This window comes from Crocodylus siamensis, chromosome 2 (genome assembly GCF_052110815.1).
Source record: "Crocodylus siamensis isolate JL-2025a chromosome 2, ASM5211081v1, whole genome shotgun sequence".
NCBI classification, from domain to species: domain Eukaryota; kingdom Metazoa; phylum Chordata; order Crocodylia; family Crocodylidae; genus Crocodylus; species Crocodylus siamensis.
Window position 1 is genome coordinate 168,671,650 of NC_143396.1, and position 7,906 is coordinate 168,679,555.

Consider the following 7,906-nt stretch of genomic DNA (forward strand, 5'->3'; position numbering starts at 1 on the left):
CATTTGCTTCAAAAAGAGTGTCTTTCTATGCTGCTTGTGACATCAGGTGCATTCCATCACATCCTCTTCTCTAGGAGCTGAGTCAGAAGGTATCCTTGAGGGCCATCTATGCATGTGGTTTACTGCTCAGTGGGCTAATTTACTATGCAGTAAAAAGAGTCACTGCCTACATGTCCACCCCAATTACACTGCAGTAGATTAGTTTACTTTGGTGTAGGATAGTCCTGTCAGACACAGATGTAGTAAATTACTGTGCTTAAACATATGAGGAAGGGATGAAAGTCAGGATTAGTTTACTCCAACTCAATTTGTCAATTAATTTTTCAAATTTCTCAATTAGTTTACTACAGCTTCATGGACACCCTGGTCTCCTGCCCCTTCTATGGGCAGAGGGAGACCCTGGCGCACATGACCTTCAAGTGCACCATGCTGCAGCCCCTCCACCTCCAGAGCTCCTCTTGAGGTTCTGGTTGAATTTCACCCCCCCAAACTTTTTGCTTTTGATCACCTCATCCATGGCCCCACCAAGCCCCAGGACCTCCTCATCAGCCTTCTCCTGTATTAGACCAGGAAGGAGGCTCTGGCCAGGAAGGCACCCAGAGACAGTGAGGCTGCTTTCCTCTCCCTTGTCCATACATGTTTCCAGCAAAGCACCAGTGGGCAGCATTCCTCAGCTCCTTTGTGGACCAGTGGTTGCAGCCTGGGGGGCTCTGCTCAGTGTTCTCCTCCAAAGCACTTATTTGTGCATTTTGACCCTTTGACTCCCTCATCATTCCTATCCAGTTTTTGCTTTAATTGTCCCAAGAATTTGGTTTTCCCTTTCATTCACTACTAGTTAGCTGGGTGGGCCTTAGAGCTCACAGTAAGTGAAAGGGCTGAGGTGAGATCAGTGGCTGGGGAGCAACTGGGGGGGGTTGAGCTGGGCAGCTGAACAAGTGGGGGAGAGACCAGGGGCTGGGCTCAGGCAGGCATGTGAGGAGCGGTCTAAGGGTGGGCAGAGGACCCTCCCCTCCCTGCTTACTTTTCACAGAGCCAAGTCCAGGTCCCTTCAGCCTGCCTCACTTTTGGCATCTAGAAAATGCACAAGTACTCTAAATGAGGCCTAACTAGTACCCAGTAATGAGTCACTCACATACTATGTCTTGAACTGAACAGTTCTAGTTGTAATAGGGTGCCATCCCCAGTGACATTTTGGAAATGCCCGAGTACACTCTCAAGTCCCTTTACCTTTTACTTTTCTGCTGGAAAGCGACTCCCTTTCACTATCCTGCCATGTCTTGATATTTCTTTAGTTCTCAAAAAGGAGACTGGCCCAGGGCTTCCCAGGTATGGTCTATGCTCACAAACACCTGACACTGAGAAACCTCTGCCTTAAGGGCTGTTTGCATGCTTTGACCTTCCCTTACCATGTCCCATGCCTCGCAGGTGTTTTCTGTATGGTGTCACTTTGGGGCCTCAGCCTCCTCAGCCCATGCCCCTTCACTCTAGCTAGGCCTGCCAACCTAGGCCCACTGGATTGGACCCAGCTTTGAGGTACTAGCTTCACTCCCTCTGCTCTGAGCCCCTGGCCCTGTATAGCTCTGCCCACTATGAGTTGGGTCTCTGGCCCCTATAGCTGCACCCCATGGGTGCTAATGAGCAGGGATCCAGATTTTCCATTTTGCTTGTGGGGGGAGGAGGGGGGGGAGAACCACAAACATGGATCATTTTTAAAATTAGGGAAAACATGATTTTCCCTTTTAGAAGAGAAACGCATGGATTTCCCCCTTTTTGCAAAAAGCACTGCAGCCTGGCTGAGCTCCAGCCTGCAAAAGCTGTTTGCAAAAGGGGCAGGGAAACCCCCAGCCCTGCCTAGAGGGAAACAGAGAGGGGGAAGGGCAGGTCCCAACACTTGCACTTACTGGACGATGCTTCAGGCTCAGTCTTCTTGCTAGAGGTAAGTGGGGCTTGGGACCGAGGGAGCAGGGATTTTTGCAGCCATCTGGGCACTCCAGCCAGGAGGCAGATGGGTTTTCAGCCTCCCCACTCTTGGTCAGAGTGCCCAGCCAGCTGCAAACCTCCCCCCCCCCCCCCCCGCCTTCCCCTGCTCTCTCAGTCCTCAGCCAGCTTGGGCACTCTGGCTGGGGGGGTGGGGAAAAGAGAGAAAGGGGAGGTGTTTGCAGATGGCCAGGCAGTCTAGCCAGGAGCAGGGAGGCTGGAAACACCCTCCATGCTATGCCAGAGTGCCCAGACTCCTGCAAGCCATGGGTCACAAACACTCTGCTCCCCACCCTGCCAACCTCCCCCAGGCTTTCCGGAGTGCAGCATATGTGACTGGCATGGCACAGCAGGGCCATGCAGGAAAGCCACTGCAAGTTCCGCACTGCTTGGCTATGCTTCCACTGTGTGCACAGGGTCAGTGCAGGGTTGCACCCCACACTGGTGCCCCTGCCTGCAGGGGAAGAGTGGTCAGGGCAGCATGGAGCTTGCAGTAACAGGCAGCTTTCATGCACATCCCCCCCCTCTGTGTTCTGCCATGCCAGGTTGAACATGCTGCACTCCAGATGGCCTGGGGGAGGGTGGCAAGGCATGGAGCATGAGCCCACAGCACACACCCGCCCTGCCTCTGCCCCCCACATAGATCGGGGGGGGGGCACACAGGTTCCCCCCCGCCCCGCCTCCTGAGCGTGCACGCTGCTTCTAGGAGCCAGCTCCACCCAAACCCACAGCAGGCAGGAAACAGGCGGGGAGGGGGGGAAAGCCAACTCATGCCACTGCTGCAACAGGCACTGCCTTCTGTTGTGGGCAGGGGCCTGTGGACCTGGGTCCCTGTCCCCATAGCCCTGGCAGCTAGGTGCCCCTCTGCAGGGCTGTGGGGGAACATTTTATTTTAACCATGGATTTGGGAAGTTTTATCAGAGAATTTTCAATTTTTCAGAGAATTTTTGACTATTTATTTATTTTATTATCACAAAGCCAGGATCCCTGCTAATGAGATCTCCACCTCTCCTACAGCCTCATCCACAAACCACCAGAGTAAAACTAGAACATAAACCATAAGCCCCTAGGCTATGAACAAAGGAAGGTGAACAAAGGCAGTTAGCCTGCTTACTCTGTCCATTGGCTCCACATCTCTGGGTCCCCACACCTGGTGCAGTCTCTCTTGCAGGGCTGCTGCAGATTCACTAGGAGGCCAACTTCTCTCCAACCTGGGCCCTCTGGCTAGCTCAGACCAGGGCTTATATAGTTCTGATCTGAGCCCTCTCACAGTCACCTGTGAGCCCCCAGTCAGCTGATGTACCCTGCTGGGCTTATCTTTTAACCCCTGCTATGCCAGCAGGCTGTGCCCTGAAGGTTCTACTCTTAAAGGAGCTGGCATTGCTTTCTAGTAACAGGGCTAGGATTCCCTGTTACACTAATGATGCAACCCAAAATTACATTCTGCTCTTGTGCAGCTGTATTAAACTGCAAAATTATATGGAATCTGCGATTCACCGATTTCTCTAGTTTCATTATAAGAGGGTCATGTAGAACTTTGTCAGAAGTCTTTTTGAAGATCAGATGCATGATATCCACATTCTCTTCATCCACCCAAACAGTTCCTTTGTTGAAGGAGACAGAAAGTTACTCTTCTCACCCCACAGACTTAGCATTTTGGAACTTAATAGTTAGGAAAGCCAGGCTTGAACTGATTTCTCACTCCATTCCCAATACCTACATTTGCAGAGTTCAGTATTTATCATAGGATTTCCATAAAGAAAAGTATTCTGCATTTTAAATCTCTCATCCCCAAACTATTTGCTGCTGATTCCTGAGCAGTGCCTGACCGCTGCAGCCTTGCCAGTTCCATGAGAGGAAGGTCTTCTCATGAAGAGGCCTGAACCCAGAGATGACTGACCTGGGACTTCTCAGTATGGGGAAAGTATTTTAACATACACTGCGCCAGAACCTCTCTTTTCCTCTATGCATCACTAATCAGAAGAATAAATGGATTTTTGAAGATCACGCATCATGTGATAGACATCAGAGAAAGGCTTACTTCTCTGAAAAGTTCCCACTGACCCTAGGTAATAAATACACCAGGTTAACTTGCATGAAATTAACAATTCCTGTAATAACCATTTATTTTTCTTTTTTTTCTAATAAGTGTCTGTCACTGTAACATTTGGATATGAGAGTAGGCTCTCTGAAAGAGATCAGAAAAACCTGAATTATCTAAAATTCGCCAGATATTTTTCCTTCAGTTATTGTTTCCGTTAAGGTTGCAGCAAAAGTGCCATTCTTCATAATAGTGTATGTGCTTACATAGCACACAGACCTTTTCACCAGTAAATCAGCCTTCCAAAATTGGGATACATCTTAAGTGGAGAAGTTAATTTCTGCACCAGATTTGAAATATAGTGACACTTATGACTGCAGAGGCACGCTGTAATGGGTGATGGGACATTCTACTTCTCCAAGACAAGGAGGCACCACTAAAATGTTCTTCTGAAGGGTCAATACATCTTAAATATTTTAGCAGGCAATCTTTTGTCCTTTAATTGACTATAGCATACAGAAAGATACAAAATGGAAATGCAATACACAGCAACCTAGATATCCAAAATTAACAGGATAATATGGAGTTTGTAGACAAAAGATTTGGCCATTTAGAGGTCACTTTTCACAGAAGTTGAAATTCCTTTACCATGTGGTACAGTTTCAGAAGGAGGACTCCCGGGCAGAGATGAGGGCTACCTTATCAAGCAAGGGAAAAGTATCTTCATATATAGGCTTGCTGACTTAGTGACAGGTTTTAAACAAGCCTCAGAGATACAGAGAAAAAAGCCAATATTAAAAGATGGGGGACTAGGAAAGAGAGCCAAGAAAGAGAAGGCAATGTGGGGAGTCTTAATGTTTTCAGAGGGGAACCAGTGGGCCCATCAGCTATTAAATTCAAAAAGTTTATATAACGATTAAAGGATCATGTGGAAATTGAGGAAGAATTCTTTGAGTATGGCCCTCTCTCTCTCTCCCTCATAAATTATAATCATTTTGTTTTTCTCCCTGTGAAAGATTAAGAGGTTTAGTAAAACTAAAAACAAAATAGAGCCCTACCTGGAAAGAATACTATTGGCTTGTATGTACCATTTTCTTTTCCCCCCATCAAAGTATTACTATAAAATACAAATCCCCAAACAAACAAATGAACAAACAGGAAAAAACACAACTTAACCTCATTAAGAGTATCTTGTGTTTACTCAGATAAGGAATACTTACAGAATGTATATTCCACACACACACACACACACACCCCCCTTTGTTGTCCAAACATCAGCCATCCATTTCTGTCCATTTTACAGACAGTTTCTACAACAAAAATACTAAACTTTTAAAAGACACTTTGTAAACTTGTAACTGTGTGACAGAGATAAAGGTCTACAATCTGTCTATGCTATCTGAAGAAATGTGACCCCAATAGTCATCTCACATCGTTCTCTCTCTTCTCTTGACTTTTCAGTCTAAAGCTGTTATCTTCTCCCAAACCTTCAACTGAATATACTGTTCTCGAGAACAAATATCACACACTCACACTCACTTTGGAGATGTTGTTTGATACTGGCTTACCCATTTCAACTTAAGACCAGCCATATTTTTATATAAAATATGTAAAATATGGCTCGTCTTAAGTTGAAATAGGTAAACCAGTATCAAACAACTTCTCCAAACTACTTGCCCTATGCCACGCAGCGGGGTGAAGCCAGGCAGTGAAGTGATCGGAGAGCTGGGGGGGGATGCAGGGAAAAACAGGGGAAGGAGGAGACAGCAGGGGAAACAGCTGGGGAGCAGGGAAGACAAGGAGAGCAGGGGAACAGGCAGGGGGCTGGAGACAAGCCCCTGGAGATGTTCCCCTGCTTGTCTCCAGCCTCCTGCACATTCCCTGGCTGGTCTCCAGCCTCCTGAGGATGAAAATGAGCAGGGAAATGGCTCCAGCTCATCTCCAGGGGCTTGTCTCCACAAGGGGCAGGATGAGCAGAGGGAGTGCATGGGAAGTTGGGGGAATGGATGGGGGACTGGGGCCAGGCACCCCTTCTCCAGCTCCACCAACCTTCTACTTACCTGTCAGGAAGCCACGTCCAGGTCTCTGCAGCCTGCTCCACTGCTTGCCCCACATGGGCAGGCAGTGTGCTTCAGTATCAGGGCAAGGACCACCCATAGACTCCCTGGATGGTTACCAGAGCATCTTCCTGGGGGGCTGATCCTCTGGGTGCCTCAGGGACCATGCCCTTCCCCATGTTTGTCTGGGACTGTGCCCTACCTTGCTCGTTTCCCCTGGGGTATTTTTTGATCCCTGGATAGCCAGGGATCTAATTTTGTCACTGCACTTTTTTTTTTTTGTTCCCACATGTGCTTCTTGCAGTGTCTCAAAGGGGTTTGAGACACTGCAAGAGGCATGTGTGCGCCCAGTGGATGTATCTACACAAGATGCTTGATGTGCAGATGACTAATTCTACTGTGCATTGGCAGTCGCAACAAAAAAGCGTGCTAATGCACTAATGAACTGTAGAATTAATCTACTGTGCATTAAGCATCACAAAAAGAATGCACGCCATTGCTACTGCACATTATAAATTTCATAGACATTAGGGCTGGAAAAGACTCTAAATGATCATGGAGTCCAGCCCCTGCCCCAGGGGCAGGAAGTCAGCAGGGATCATAGGATCCCAGCAAGATAAACATCCAGATGTGTACGCCTTCAAGAGACATATACATCAAGAAATATATATAGATGGCCTTAAGCTGAAATAGGTAAACAAATTCTACAAACTGCTTGAGCCATATTCCTTCTTTATTTTCCCAGTTCTATTTTTACTTTATTTCCCAACACTTCTTTGACTGCAAATTAGGCCTAATATTAACATTTTCCTTTTGGTCAACACCCTGGTTTTAAAAAAATTTTTAGGTGACTTCAGTAAAATTTTGTTGGCCTAATTCAGTCCACTTCTATTTATACTGGTTCCAAAACTGTATTTTGACTGGGAAGGTATGGACTTTGGATATGTTGGAGTATTCAGACCAATAGCTTCTACCTAACAGAACCTGCCCTTCCATTCTTGAGTCAACCTAACCTGGGTCATAACTGGCCACTGGGTCATAACTGGTAGGGTCAGAAGGGACCCGAGCAGATCCTTTCCTTCCCATGGCAGGAGGTTGGACTTGATGCTGGGGTCAAACACCCTTGGCAAGGTATACATCTAGCCTCCTTTTGAAGACCCCCAGGGTGGGAGTGAGCACCACTTCCCTTGGAAGTTGGTTCCAGATCCTAGCTATCCTGACTGTGAAGTAGTGCCTCCTGATATCTAGCCTAAGTCTACTCAGTCAACTTATGGCTTGTTACCACTACACCAGACAAACCCTTAATGGACTTGCTGTCACTGGCTTTTCTGATGTCCATTCAGCTACCTCAAGCTTTCCTGCTTAGGGTCCTGTGCCTTTCCTGGGTGCTTTCCCTCCAGGCCCTCCCCAGACTTCTCCAAGTCCTGTTTGGGCTTCTGCAGCTTATGACAAGACACAGTTCTCCCCAGCATCAGCCCAGCCTAGCCTCCCCCAGCCAAGCTTTATATAAATCCAGAGAACAACCTTTCCAGACAAAGCAGTCTGGCCTTAAAGACCCTCACTCACTTTCTAGGAATGGGGTTAGGGGTCTCTCATTCCCATACCTAGAATTGGAAAAGAAAATGACCCTGCATATTCTACTGCATTTTCTAGGCAAAGGACAGACTACTACAGTTATTTGTACAGGAAAAGATATTGCACTAGTCTTGTTATGGTCTTCCCAACACCACTGGCTGATTCTGTAACTTCTACTTGGTTTGTTTCCAGAGGAAGTCGTGAGGCTGTAACCAATTCCTGAGAGTAAGGCTTTAGATAGTTGCCAGGGATATGG